Below are 16248 nucleotides of genomic sequence, written 5' to 3'. Positions count from 1 at the left end.
AGTCAATGGTTCTAAGAAATATAAATTAAGAAGTAATAACGCGTTTAAAAGTCACAATGGCCAAACGATAAAATCTCGTTAAAGTATGTCACATACTAAAAAAAAGTATGTGTGACCTTTGTTACAACTTTCAAATACATCATTATTGTTATTATTAATATATATAATTTGTTTTGATGTATTGATGAATTCACAAAATTAAGTATTTTATACTTTGTAGCTTTAGTATATTATTTAGTATACTAAAGCTACAAAGTATAAAATACTTAATTTTTTAGTAAAAGTGATGTCTCTTTAAATTCAGAAAAAAACATTATTCCGTACTCGACGATACAGTACAATATACTCTCTGATAATTAACTCCAAATGAAAATTGTATTTAAAAAAAAAAAATATTATAATAATGATTTTGTTTGTTGAATGTACTCAAACACACTATTGTACACCTTAGTTGAACGTACCCGTGGGTGCTTAAGCCGCTTAGGCTTGGTGGCCCACGTGCCGGTTTATTTAATTTTAGAAAGTAAAATTTAAAACCTTATTTTTTTATGGTTTCCGGCAGCTTTGAAAATAAAGACATGACACATCAAATATGACACATAACAACCTCTTAACGATAATATAGCAATGACAAAACGCCGATTGAAAAAACAACTATCATAATATAAATCTTAATGCTGTAGAACAACCGGCAGTGTTTATTATCACAAAATATACATTTTATTCTTCAGAAGTTTTTTTTTAATAGCTGTGTTAAGCGAACGTAAAATGGTTAAAAAAAATATATATTCAAAATAGTATGATAATGCAAAACATTTATTCTCGACATTCTTAACGTCTTAGCATTTCGCAAAGTTCCCTCGAAAAGTAATTTATTAAACGAAGAACCTCAAAAAAAAGCATATATTTTTTGCATGTTTTTACTATTATATTTTACTAAGCTATAACTATTTAAATACATTTATTTCCACGCATCAATATAATATATATAATATAATATAATATAAAGTGTCTTAGGACTTCCTTTTAAATTAAAATATAACGAAATTAAATAAGCTCAATAAAGTTCAAACAACTATGGACTTACAGTGTCGTACCATCATTAAAAGCTATAAAATTACTTAAAAGTTATGAATTTTTTCATTTTTATTTACTGCTGTTAACGTGTTTCTTATGGTGTGATAGGCACTCGCTGTGAAATATTATACTTTGTTTTATAATTTTCTGAAGCATTCTGAAAGTTGTTTTTTTTTATGATAACGTTCTATTTTAAAATGTTTATATTTATTTGTTTTTTTACATTTAAAATTTATATGGCCAATCATAAATTTTTCAGCTATAATATAATTATAGTTCAGATTTTTTTTAGGGCAGCACCAACAAATTTATCAGGTAACATGTAATAGATAAATCAACCTATAGATTGGCACCGCTGTAAGTAGGTACCCAGGATACTTTTGTACTTATATAATGTGCAAGTATGTAATCACGAGATGTTTTTTTTTTTTGTTCGGAGATACCATACTGGCAAAGGAGAATAGCTTGAAATAATTCAAACTGTCAACGCGGACGTCAGGTGATTTGTGGATATTTATGGCGTGTTACATGGCATGCAAATGCGTTTGTTGCATGGTAGGAATTAAAAAAAAAATCACCGTGATGATCATAGTGGATGGTTTTGACAAGTCTTCGCGGTATTTGGTCGGTATTGTATACAAATGCCGGCGAATTGAAAATGCTGTGTGTAAACACCCGAAAACTTATGTTCACACGTATGCGCGTGATCCATTAGCCTGGTTGTCATCGCCAAAAGTGCAGCAGAATATATTATCATTACACATCTTCCGGCCCGACGGCAATCGTTTCAAGAGAATACGCACGCTTGTATAGTGCCGCGCTAAGAAGAAATTTCCTAACCAACAAAAATGCGATCTGACGAGCATATTTATATAAAAAATAATACATTTTTTTTCTCCGGAATCGCCATGATAGAATAACTGTTACTTGATCAATTTTAAATAAAGCTCGGAAACCCGACGTGGCATGGCTATAGTGCGAGAGTGGCCGCGTGTAATTATAATACAGATAGGGACAGTGATAATATCCATTCCGGAAATACTAATATAACGCGTGAACCGTATATAATACCCGGTCGTTGTCAGGCGGCATCGAGCAACTATCGCGGATGATGGATCGGGTGAATATTTTTTTATTTTTTTTTTTTTGCTCCTTGGGAAATAGGTATCACGCGCAAGACGCTGTAAACGTGCAAAATGAGATCGTAGCAACAGGGGATTTATGGGCGACGCCGGTCAGCGAAAATGTATGCCGAACCGAAATCATAATAATATATATTACATTATTTTACAAAGGCCCGACGACGTTATTCGCCCGTGGAAATATATCAAACGCGCCCGAGGCCTTTCAAATCTGAAATTAATTTCACCACACAATCGTGACGGTGAGCAATTGGCAATTTGAACAGCCCATCCGTGTTGTGTTCGATTACCGTGGCCCGGCACCCAAACGCGGGCTGCGAGTTTTGATTTCCTTTTTCTTCGCCACGATCACTCCCTATAGTCCCGGCAAAATGTAAATGTCAACTAGTATCTACTCATTGACCGTGCCTTTAGACACGCCAAAAAAAGCACACATAATATTATAAAACCAATATCTTCTCGGCTGAAACGATTAATAATAACACCGTACTTATCCGACGCGTTTGAATCATATTTTAAATCCGTCGGTCCACCGATTTTAATTATATTATTACTATTGAGCAATACATATTTTGTCCGTGCATTTGGACGTTTATCGATTCCTTGCAAATGAAAATAAACGTATTTTCCACGTTTCGCCATTTCAATGTTTGTACACGTGTGTGTGTGTGTGTGTTATACATCAAAATCACAATACGCATTACAACGAGCGACGGGTCGGGAGGAACAGGGATTACAAATTGAAATGATGATAGAATAGTTTTGGTACTATTGAAATAAATGTTACACACACACACACAAATAACTTGTACAAACTGTTTTCGTACGTGATGTAAATCCGAATATTGTTCGCTCACCTATTTTTTGCCATTCCTCGTCTGAAGTTTGTCCTTTTGATGATGCCAAAGAAATCGACAAACAATGTTTACGCTGTACGATTCGATGATACTATATGTTGTCTTTTTAACAGCCGTTGGATCCGCACAAAGATGTCTTGTATTCATTTTGTCGGGCCCGATCGCGCTGTGTTATACTTCCTAGTGTTCGCCTAAAGGTGGATGCTACACACACATAACTGCATGCTTAAATAAGCGTCAGTGTGTCATCTAAATATGAAGTCTGGTTAGGACTCGCTTTAGATGCTTTTGCCGCACGAACATGTTGTAGCAGCGTACGCACGTTCGGTTCTGCTTGTCCAACCGTACAAGCGTGCAGATGAAAATTCAATCAAGCCGCACTTGTACAATAACAGCGCACACACAAAAGCAAGCATGCTTGTGCAAAAAATGTTTGCATGCATGCTTGACAAGTATGTGTGTCTCAAATTACTGTTTAGTATAAAACAGAGCTGTTATTTTGCCCAGTTTTTGTTTTAAGTTTTATAACTTCTATAATTTATTACTTTCCAACTAGTAATTTCACACTATTGCATTATTAAAACTATATTGTTGTATGTAACTGATTGCGAGGAGATAACTAATCGAATCTCTGAATATTTTTTAAAACGGAGTTATATTCAAATTGAAGTTTACCTTATAAATGTACAACGGAAGCTTCTACATTAAGATGATATGTTTGTTGTTTTGACATTTTTGATATAATAACATTATGTACACACTACCAGTCTAAAAATAAATCATATTCTGGTAAGTAGTGGGTATATTTTAATAGCTGAATTAAATTCGATTCTGAATTTACCTTTAAATCGTTATAAGGTAGTGATTAAACGAGTTTTCTATTAGTTCCGTTGCATAATGATATACATTATACTGCTTTGGTGATATTTTATTAGCAATTTCTAAGAATTTCTAGTTTAACCGTGCAAAGTTGGCGAAAGTTTTAGTTTCAAAATACATTAGCCTTTTCCGAGCTATCTTAATCAAATTATATTCTAGTTTAGCCCGTTGTAACAGATGCAAGGACTAGGGTGACCAGGTTTTTTATCGCTCGTCGTTAAACCCAGGGGCTCTAATAAACAACAGTTAAGTGATACGTTGAAAAAAATAAATTTTGCCATTTTTAAGCCGTTTTTTGCATTTGTCCAATCGTTGCCTACCGGCGACAGACAAAAAAATGTATGTACTTTTCGCCAAACTATTCAATACAATATATTTTTAATATATTATAAACGCCTTAAATGTTTGTACACCTAGAGCTTTTGGCGCCCGGGGTATAATGAGCTTGTATATTATATATTTATTTGCGTTAAAGGGTACTTGCTCAAAAACAAAAAAACGTTATAATAATTAAGAAATAACATGCGTTTTGGCTATTCGTGACTCTGCCGTTTCTATCGCAGTCCAATCGGTTGACCGACGATGACGTCCCGGGCTTACACCCCATTTATACTTCCCTAAGTCCGTATTATAATAATATAATTATATCGCACGTATTAAATGCGTGGAAAAATTAATGGCGGGGCACAGTAGCCGCGCTGATTCGAATTTAATAAAAAGGTGCGAAACGTTTCAAGTTTAATATTACTTAATTTTTCCAAGTAAGCAATGCGGCCGTAAAATATTAATATGCGAAATCCAGTGTTATAACTCACGGACCTTCGAGTTTTCATTATAATTTTCCTTTTTAACACAATAAAGTTCTTAGGCTGGGGAAGTAAGCCGAGATTCACAAAATTCATGAGATATTTTGATAGACATGGTTTTGCGTAGCGATAAAAGCTGTTACTATGATTGCAAAATACCAAATAATATAATGATAGAAAAAAATACAAAAATCTCTATTTAATCTAATACCTGAATTTATTGACACTCCTTTATTCAATTTAAATGTATTTACTCGTTTACTCGGTTAAATTACTCTTTATTTACTCGGTTATTAGATTTATTTACTAAAATTATTTAATCATTTACTCGAATTTTTTACTCTGTTGCTCAATTTATTTACTTATTCGCTTGGTTTATTTAATTATTTCTAACAAAGCTAATAATGTTTCCTATAAACATAATTATGCCTCTACTAGATTTAGATAAAAATATAAAACATTTTGATTTCCTATTACATCTAATCTTATAGTTATGTGAACTTAAATCAATGTTCACTGAATTGCATTTTGTAATAACAGTATTATATTGTTATAATAATATGATTTATGGTTGTGTGATCGAATTGTTGGCAAACGTGGTTTTCACCATAGTTTAACGTTGACTTAAGCGTTTTGACAATGTGTGTCATGTCTGATATACTTGTTTTATATACCTACGTGGAACAGCACCTCGGCTAAACGACACAAAGTCAAACGAATTCGAGTTGTTGTTTAACTTTGGTGACAGTTTGGCGGTGTTAGTGTTGGTCCATTAAAGATTACACCCTATTGTGTTTGTTTTTGCTTTTGTCGTGTACTCGGAACGTGTTTATACATTATAAACAGCTTTTGACAACATTTAGCTTATTATTTTCCGTCAGCACATGTCAAAGTGCATAATATTTGCTGTAGTGTAATAATTATCTGAAAAAATTCAGTGGCGTACAATAAAAAACTTTATATTTCAAAGACATATTGTATCCAATTGTAGTGAATATTCAAATCGGTTAGTTGAATATGTTGGACAAAACCAGTTTTGTCGTATCAATTTTAAATACCTATGCCGTATGCTTAGCATTGCAGGTGGGCTGAAATATAATAACCTATGATTTAGCGATAAAACCGATTAGCGCGTTAATTCTTTTTTACATTTATTGAATTCTTTCCAAGAATGCATTTATAACTATATTATTAGTTAATGGAGCGATATTCCGTAGAAACTCTAAATTGCTATTCAAATGAAATGTAATTTAGACCCCCCCCTCCCCAAAAAAAATAGTAATAAAACTTACCAGTATCATGAATAACGATCAACATAATAGTTGCTTTATACGTGTATAATTTTGGTCTCCAGAGTGTGGAAGTAAACAACTCAAGACGTGGCTATTCATTTGTTGTTTCGAGTGTATAAGTTACGACCTTTTATATTATAATTAGTTACTGTTTTATAGTAAAGGATGGGCTGTCACGCGGGAATACGAATCCGCAACAGTTCTACAAAACTAAGAGAACAATTTTATAACGTTTGCAGACTTTTCGCGGTGAAAATATTGCGGGAAAAAACTATCTTGGCAGTTGCGACGACGTTTTCATTTTTATTATTCAGGGCGGATTCTTCGAATTAAATTAAAATTGTACACAAAATGATATTAATATTGTCACGTCGACAATAATAATATAGGTAGCTGTTTATTTCGTAAGTACGGGTTATGAAGCGTAACGACAACAACTTTGAACCGTGTATCGGTAAATAATTAATGGAACACAAATATTTTGAGCTCTACAACATTATGATGTATTATACTATTATATTCAACAAAATAACAACCCAGCTGACACGAACGGATGACCCGGATCGTGTGCCCTACTTGCTTGCCAGCACTATAAGAAAATAAAATTACAGCACTCGGAGCGCACACTGCACTCACTTAAAACTTTTGTCAAAGCGCCCAAAAATTAGAAGGATGCCCGTCTTTTATACATGTACACAGTGTTCGTTGAAGTATATAACTTACACATTATACATATGTTAGTTCTCTTATAATTGAAAAGCAAACGCGGCGCATGTTTGCCGCGCATTTAACAAGCGCCTACTCGCCGGTTTCCGTTAAAATTCGTTATGTATGCAAAACCACTTTAGGGCACGATGAAACGGGTCTAACAATAATATGATATGTTTGATGTTACGAAATCAAAATGCACACGGTGTGCGAATAGTAAATGCGCTTGGTTGAAATACGAATTGAATAAAAGCCTAACTGCGTATAGTAATAAAAAAAAAAAAATAAATAAAAACCGCTTCAAAAAAACCCATGGTAAGAGAATAAAATAATAGTAAAAAAAATCACTACTGTCATATCACAATAAATGAGTTAACGGTACTAAACGTGTTTCTCCGAAAAAAAATAACTGAGTTTTGTAAAATAAAATTTACACACTACCAGTCCTGTTTCAGAGAAAAAATATGTAAGCCTTGGCGGCCTCCCAGCTCGAAAACGAATATTATGTAAGCATATGATTGTTCTCATAACATATGAAAACTACTAAAAATTTACCATGCTACATAATATGATCGTCATATTATATTAAAAATCACAACAAAATAATAATTATAAGCAAAAAAAAATGCAAAAATTTTTCGGGCTCGTCCGGGATTTGAACCCGGGACCTCTCGCACCCTAAGCGAAAATCATACCCCTAGACCAACGAACCGCTATGAATATAATGATGATATTGATACCATTTAAATTACATTATAATGCAAATAGTATTTATATCATCCGTGTTTGTGTTGGTCTTCCGCAGTTTTAACATTATGTGTAGGTACTAAAATAAGTACGAAAAAGTTAAAAGAAATATTTTTTTTTCGGTTTTTATGTTTTGATATTTTTCATTATTTATTTAGTCAGCTTTTATAAAAATAACTCTCGTAAAGTGTTTTATTTCACATAGTTGTCGCCTCGGGACCAAGAAACTATATTATATATTATATTTTTTTTATTACCAATGGCCTGGTAAAATATGAATTCACAATGGACGAGTTGTGCCTCTGACAGAAACGGGCGACAATATGATCAAAGTTAAATTTTTGCGAATAGCTATGGGCGTCGTTATGAACTTTTCTACAAATATTTCCCCTTGTACTTATTTTCCGTATTAATTCTATGCACTGGAAGACTTCACGGTTTCGCGAGTTCGCCCAAAGCCATTCAGAAACCTAAATGTAAGAAGAGAATGAAACATTTTTTTATAAAATGTAAATGGTTTGTAAAAGATTGGAGTATATTTAACGGATTTTATACACAGCAGTGACAGCACAACACCGCATATTATGCACATCATTTTTCTAATTGTAATAGCCTGCAAAATGTATGCTATATAATAATAATATCAATATATGTATATATATATATATGATATATATGTATGATAACATGGGGTTTTTGTAAGCAAACGATGGCATAATAGGACATTACGGATCTATCTGTGAAAATTATGATGGTAAAAGCAATACAATTTTAATTAACTACTAAAGTATCCAATAAAAAAAAGGGTACGTTGCTTAACTAATAGTGTGCTGTATGATTATTAAGTGTAAAAATATACTTATATAAAATAAAAGATTACAATAATTTTTAAAAAAATTATACATTTTATAAAACATTTTTTTTTATGATGTGGTGGTTTAGATGAAGGTGAAGATGAAGACGGAATAAATTTAGAACGTTTGATGGAGGCTATGTCTAATGGCTACATACACAGATGGACTAAACAGGTATAATGATATAAATAAATATGTATTCTGAAAATTCACTTAGTTTAAACCGTATTTTGAATAAATATTTATATACATTTTTGTTTTTAATATAATATAATATTAAATAAATGTATACGATTTATGACAGTTATAATGTTTTTCACTTAAGATATTTTACTGAACAAAAAAGTTTTATATCAATCACGTATATTATTATTCAGGCAATGTATACTGAATTTTTCGAAATAATCCCAAAAGAAGAAAATAGGAAATATATTATTCTCAACAACATGAAACAATATTATGGAAAAAGTATTCCTGAACGTAAACTAATAGATATTATAAGAGAGTATGGATTTTTGGAAGGTAAAATATATGATGTTTAATATCTACATTTAATAATCGTACAAATAGTCTACACATAGACATCTGACAATATTTTGATTTAATATTATTGTATTCCTTTTTTATTTGGTTTATTATAACTAATCTAACCTACCCCGACCCATCATAACTTTTCGACCCAAATAAATGTATTTTTGTACTGGAACATTACTAATGGTACTAGGTAGTGTAGGATATTCATTGTCTATGTACTTACATGTGATTTTATTTAAATGAAATCAATTTCGTAGGATGAATATATAAATTATCAACAGCAAAGCAATAAAAAAAGTTGTAGAACAAGAAATTAGATATAAATAAATAACTATTATTATCCCCAAATCAACAATTTTTTTTTTAAATGTAATGAAACGAATTTATAATTTCTATAATTTTTTTTTTTAATTTATACGATATTCAGATAAAGAACACCGTTTATACATAGATAAATTTAGAAGAGTCCTGAACATTAGTCTACTTCCAGAACCGTCGTGCGATAAAAGTGAATCTCTGGAGGTAATACATTTTCCTGTTTAAATTTGTTTTTAAACTACTTTTGTATGAGTTAAAATAAAATTATTCAGGCCATGTTCGATGTATATTGGCGATTGACCGAAGATGAAGAACGAACCGTACTTACTAAAAGTATATTAATCAAAGATTATGCATCTCAAATCGATAGAGTTTTTGAAAAATACGGAGACGTTCATGGTGAATATAATTTTGAACAACTTAATTTTTCAATCGTGATTTGATATTAAACATACGCATAGTTTTAACTAGGATGATTAAGGTTCATCAATATATTAGTTTTATTATTTGAAGCAAGGCTAACCTATCCAACGGAACCGAACAAATGTCGCTTTTTGGGCAATGTTGTAAAATAATAAAACATTTTTGCAATAACTTTACATTGTTTTATTGATAATTTAATTACTTTATTTATGTTTTGTTGGTGATTTGTAGATAAGTATAGTGAACGCATATTATACTTCCATGGTTTTCGAAAAGCCGTAATCAGTGGTAACCTTCCAGTGCCCATGAATACATTAATTGAAACTCCGGTGGTAATTAATGTTACTATTCAAATTTGTTTTGGATAAATGTATGTCTTAAAATTAATTTTCTAGGTAACACCCAAACGAAGTCTCAGAAGTCAAACTATTGCTCAATTACAAATCGAAAATGAAAATTTAAAAAAACAGATATTGGATCTACAAGCGAGTAGTTCACGATGCATAAGCGTTTAGTCGCCAAAATAATAATAAACAATATACCTACTAATTATAATGACTATTATAATTATTGTTTTAATAAAAATACAATTTTACCGAAATAATATTTGTTACTGTTTTTTATAAGACCCATGCTAAATGTAGCAATTCTTAGTATCAGAAATCGTACCAGAAAGGTACTTTATAAGGGTTTGTAAAGAGCCAAAGTAGTTCCAACCGTTCTTGTGTGGCATATTTTTGTTTTTTTTACTGTACTTTTTGAAATTAAGGTCAGAAAGTTGGACTAATGACATAGCTAGGCCCGCAATAACACATTATAGACTGTTTTAAAAAAATGAGCCTGCCGCAGCTGAAAATGGGTCCATGTTTATTTTGGTAGGTGATGTAAATCAGAATTGTCCGCTCACCTCTTTTTTCCATTCCTCATCTGACGTCCGTCCTTTTGATAAGAACACTAATATTGAACGAAATCGACAAACAATGTTTACTTTGTACGATACGATAATATTATTATGTTGTTTTTTGATAGCTGTTGACGATTATCGGCAGACTGCTTGACCTGCAAAATAGAAAAAAAAAATATTATTTGACTGACCAAGTATAACGGTCACGATGATTATTTTTGGACGGATCAAAATAAAAAAAAATAAATATTTTTAATAGTTTTTTCCTTATTTTTTTCTTTGCCGGTCGTTATGTATCATCAATCTATTTAACAGTGTAATATTTGTCCAAGGCCTATTCCCAAATTGGATATTAATGATAATAACAACATACTAATTGAATTGTAATTAACAACAAAACGAAAACTCCTGTCCACCGACATACTGAAAGTTATACTTCTGTCTCAAGCTCGAAGTACGTGATCAATCACACATTTTACTTGAAGCGTTTGTACATTTTCTCCAGTTTACCAAAGGTGTATTTTTCGCATGATATATTATGTTCCTCTCTCGCTCTTTCTTGTACTTGAATTGAATTACATAATATAGATACACTTATCGCGTACCATAACTGTCTCCGACCTCGGAGTACTAGATTCTTTATCCCGATGAAATATTTCCCCTATTAAATATTTTAAGCCGTGGAAAAAAAATGGTTTTTGCACTTGAACGCCAACCCTTTGTGCAATGGACATCCTGTACTGGTTCATAAGCCCCGGATTACACACACATATATATATATATATATATATATTTATATATATATATGTATGTAGCAATTAAAAACATTTAATGAACCTTGAACCTTTTTTTTTTTTTATTCGTCAGTGTAATAACCTGACAAACTAGTGCTGGACAAAAATGTAGAAATGCCTGTCTTCCTTTGACTGTACTTATTGGAATATCGTTAACAGAGAAATTCAAATGACGGGAACTTAAATAAAACAACGGAACGACGTCGAGCACCTTTCACGTTGTAATTAATTAATAACGGTCGGCTGTGTGGTAAAGTTTTATGTTTATAACAGTTTTATTTTTTTAACGCTGCGATCAAAATATTTTTATATTATTTTCAGTTCGCGTAAAATAGACCCATAAGATTGCCAAATGTGTTGGATTCAGGCAATTTTCATATGCGAAATCAAATCATTATAAAATGTTAACATATAATTATATTCTATAATGTTCAGCAATTTTTTTTTTTATATCATACATTGTTTTATTGTTTAAAAAGCTCTCAATCGTAGGGTTTTTATATCGCGCCAACTTCTAGAAACCTGTGCGGATTGTAAAATATAAAACAAACAAGAGAAATCTACGTTCAAAAAAACGTGTACATGTATATATAAATATTTATCACGAACCAAATGTTCTACGTCGAAAATTCGATCTATGAAATAACAACTTTTATAAAATCCAAAACACAAAGACAAATACTCCATCTAAGACCACTTCATTCGACTTACTTTGCATAATTATACCTGCCTGCAACTATTCCTAGAAACCCGAATGGTGGACTAAAACCCTCGTGTGGGTTTGCTTCCAAAATAAATTGTCATCATTTATGGAAAAGAAAATGTATTTTTACATAAAAATAATGTAGTACATTTTAATTTATAGTGTCGTTGGCGGGGGACTTCCTTAAAAAATGGTGATGACTCAAATGCACTAATATAATAGTATTATACTGGGAGATGGGGAATATAATACGAAATCATGTGTATAATCTTAAAACTAAAGACTTAAACATAACACAAAAAATATTTTCAATAAGAATTAGAGTTCAATCATCTATGAATAATTGTGTTTCTGCCAAATACATCCATAATTTATGATGTATAATAATATCGAACCGCTAGTGTTATTACAATAACTAGTTTTGGTATGACTCATTTATATTTTATTTCTGATAAAAAATGGCTAGGATTGACTTAGGTTAATATTATCAAGTTGAAAATCGTTCAACACGGTTGCAATATAAATGCATTAAGTCGAAGGTGTGTTATAATGAAATGTTTAAATGTATGAATTGTAACGATTGGATTTCGAGAGTTTTATTTTCAAAATCATAACTAAAACTGTTGTGTATGATATACCAACCTCTTCTAAAGTGATAAAGTATGTTTTCAGAAAAAAATTAAATCCCCATATCGAATCGAGAGTGCGTATAACGTTATTCATTTTAAGTGGTTACTTAAATTAACGGCATACTTTCAAAATATGTATAAAAGCTATACGTACAGAATACATACGATATACCTGTATATCTATACACCTTTTTTTAAGCATAGAACATACTTTAGCCTTGGCCTCCCAGCTCGAAATCAACTTAAAAAATCGACACACTTTTTTAAAATATACATTTTATCCGTATTACGTACAAAAAGTACTGTAATTATTTTGCAATCAACGAAGTAGAAATAATATTATTGTGTATTGTTTATTTTGTGTTTTTTTAAACTATTTCCTGGCATAGAACATTGTACATCGTATATAATTAATTAGGTTCCTTATTACATTTCAATACATTTGTATTAGACTATACATATTATAGGCATAGTTTACCAAGGAAGTTATATTTTTACCTTGTACTAAAACTTATGACTTAAGCTAAAATAACCGATCATGTACAATATTATTACAATATTTAGCAAGTGTAGTTCAGACTATATTATATAGAAACAATTTTTTTTAAAGCATGACAACAAAACGATGCTTGTTTCTATAAAATCAAACACTAATGTAAATTGGAACACATGATATTGGATTACTCGTAGTCCGGGATTAATAAAAAAATTGGATTACATTTATTTCAGCAATATTATTGATAACGAATTATTTGTTTTTTTCCCCATCTAAATGAAATACTTTAAGAAACTTTCATGAAATATTTCAAATAAATTAATTTTAAGAAATGTATAAACCCTATTTTATCTATATACCGTTTCTATATTATTGACAAACTAAAAAAAACATTTACTGATTGTAACAATATTATGAATGGTTTTTTCGTTCATTGGAAAATGGTTCATTAGATTCAAGAATGATTTTTTTAAGAAACATTGGATTTGAACTAATGAAACCTCGATCATGTCTACCAAGATGTTCAAGAACATCAAGCTTCTACAGCACATGCAAAATTAAAAAAAAAAAATAAACCTCATATTTTCATTAGTACGGTAATTTATATAAATACTAGTGTATGAGTATTTTAATAAAATACTACAATACTGTTGTACAAATAAAGTTATTTAAAATGCAAATATTTACACTGAAGACTGATATTAAGTATAAAACTTGAATTAGATTTGTATCTAATATAAATTAAACATATTTTTGGAATTACCAAAAAATCTTCTTATTCTCCTAATAATATTTATGCGCATTTAATATGTGTATTCGAATAATTTATGTGCGGACATCATTGTAATAGAAAGGAGTAAAGACTGTGCTCTCATTCTGGACCCGACAATTCGTTGGGAAACAAATGACTCACAGCAAGGTAATAAAGTAGATTAAGAAAAGAAAAGTATCTATGAACCGTGCATTCCATGGCTTCACCAACAATATGGAATCACAAGTTGGGAAGTATTTGGACTTTGGTTTGGAGCTCGGGGTACAGCCTCAGGATTCTTAAAATCATTCTTCCGATCATATAACCTTGCTACAGATGACCTTATCCAAATATGCTTATCTATTTCGAAAGACACGTTCAGCGTACATGATAAATTGCCACTTGTATTCATATCAAGAAGTTTGTTTTACTGTGTATACATTTTTTTATAAATATTTTATTGATTGTTAAATTTGTCATTTATGTATTTGTACTATAAATTTAGTAGTGTTTATTTGTGTTGTGAAATTGAAATTGTCCTATGTATTTGTTTATTGAGTAATATGCTGTGTCATTTGGCAACCCGCATAGTGGGCAGCTCGCTTTGTATTTTAATTAAATAAAAGTTGTTTCTCTCTTTAAAAGTTTAATTAAATATTGAAACGTATGAACAATATTTATACAAATTATAATATTCCCAAACGATTCCCGGTCTTAGTAATATTCCGGGAAATTTCCTGTGGGAAATTAATGAATTTCCGATTTATTTTTGCTAATTGAAATAAAAACCATAAATCTGACCAAAAAAAAACAAATTTATTACTCTATGCGTTGTGTGCATGGATTTTCTCGTAAAAAACATTTACCTCAAAAGCGGCAATAATTTATATTAGATAAATATTATTATTCGTTAGTAAACAAATCCTAAAGCTATTGAAAACATAAAAACCGCAAACTAAGTTTCCGCGTTTAAAATGATGGTTTAAGCTACATACATAAATATAACGACCCATATAATATTAATCAGTTTTTTAATTCTAATTAAAATGTCTGTATTAAACTAAAGTCAACGGTACGATTTATACCGTTTTGATAGTGTAAACAAAAGACAAATTACTGTTAGACACACATTTTTTCCAACATTAGGAGAACTATTGTATTTATTATACACCATCATCAAGCTTAACGGGCTTTTAAGGCCCAACGCTACCATCATGAGATGATGGTTTCTTTATACATACATTATATTTTTATTTTTTTTTTGTTATTGGTAAACTAGTTGTGTTTTGGCCATATGTTCTTTTATTATTTGCGTTACTCGAATGTTTGAACTTGCTTGCATGATAGTACTACAATATTTTGTTATAGACATTATAGCAAATACAAACTGTATATAAAAACCAATAATAATACTCAAAAACATATTTTTTCACCTACGTATGTCTTGTGCTCTAGTTACACATTCGCGATACCTTTTGTAACATCAGGATTCTACCGTGCAAGAAAATAGTTCAACATTTGAATACACAAACGACAAAACAAAATAAGTTAAAAAAACACATGTTTTCAATAAACAACAAACCATAACATTTCAAATGATAATGTTTCTATATTTGTAATGAAGGCAACTTATACAAATGTTAAATATGGTAAAATATAAAAGTATATGTTAGGAACCAACAGATGTGTGTGTTTAGTATGACCACTGTTAATATGGAAAACTTGTTTTTTCGATAAAAAAAACATTTATACAAGTATACAAAAATAACATGTGTTGAAAAATATTTCATATTATATTGTAAGAAAACGTATCATTAACGTATGCTTTTGTGTAAACAAAAGATTTAACTAAAATATTGAAAAAAATCCGAACTATAAAACATTTTTAAACTATAAACTTATATTTTTAAACTCTATACTATTTTTAAAGGTAAACGAGTTTAAAAGTTAGGATGGGTGAAGGATACGAATAGGGGCAAGGGAAGTGCGCGCAGATAAAAATAATACTACACTCTACCTTTCCTCCTACCCAAACCTTGAAACTTCAATAACATCAAAAATCATTTTTCAAAACTGGTTATTGAGTTGGGAGTTGGGATAATATCATAGGTCTATATTGGCTTCAAAAGGCTACTGTAAAGAAGAAGCTTATTTTTTACTGGAATTTTTGAGTGTAGTATAGTATTTTTTAAATTTTTTTTTTTAGTCTACGACCTGTTAGGTCGGTTTGGACAACTTTTGCTCTACTTGAGACAATAGTTGCCATCCTGGGAAAGGGTTTATGGTGTGGTGGTTTCCCGTTGTCTTCCGAACCAGTCGGGTGGCCATATCTCT

At 30.8% G+C, this 16248-nt stretch overlaps 1 protein-coding gene and 1 non-coding gene across 5 annotated transcripts in view; both read right to left on the bottom strand.

Moving 5' to 3' along the window:
• LOC126834411 (uncharacterized) overlaps window positions 1-16248 on the bottom strand; it is a 133873-nt gene that overhangs the window by 62567 nt on the left and 55058 nt on the right. For all 4 annotated transcript variants that reach the window (XM_050566304.1, XM_050566307.1, XM_050566308.1 and 1 more), the window contains one exon: window positions 10545-10696. The gene's annotated coding sequence lies outside the window, so the exon portion shown is untranslated. The remainder of the gene's footprint in view (window positions 1-10544; window positions 10697-16248) is intronic.
• Trnap-agg (transfer RNA proline (anticodon AGG)) lies at window positions 7402-7473 on the bottom strand. Its single transcript has one exon. It is a non-coding gene; the product is annotated as a tRNA-Pro (tRNA).

The sequence above is a fragment of the Adelges cooleyi genome, unplaced genomic scaffold, assembly GCF_023614345.1.
Source record: "Adelges cooleyi isolate 19-005CV unplaced genomic scaffold, UGA_ACOO_1.1 ACOO_flye_CR_arks_rails_tigmint_CR_PRNA_21, whole genome shotgun sequence".
Taxonomy (NCBI): Eukaryota; Metazoa; Arthropoda; class Insecta; order Hemiptera; family Adelgidae; genus Adelges; species Adelges cooleyi.
The sequence above is the reverse complement of the archived record's forward strand: the minus strand, read 5'-3'. Positions and strand labels throughout refer to the sequence as shown.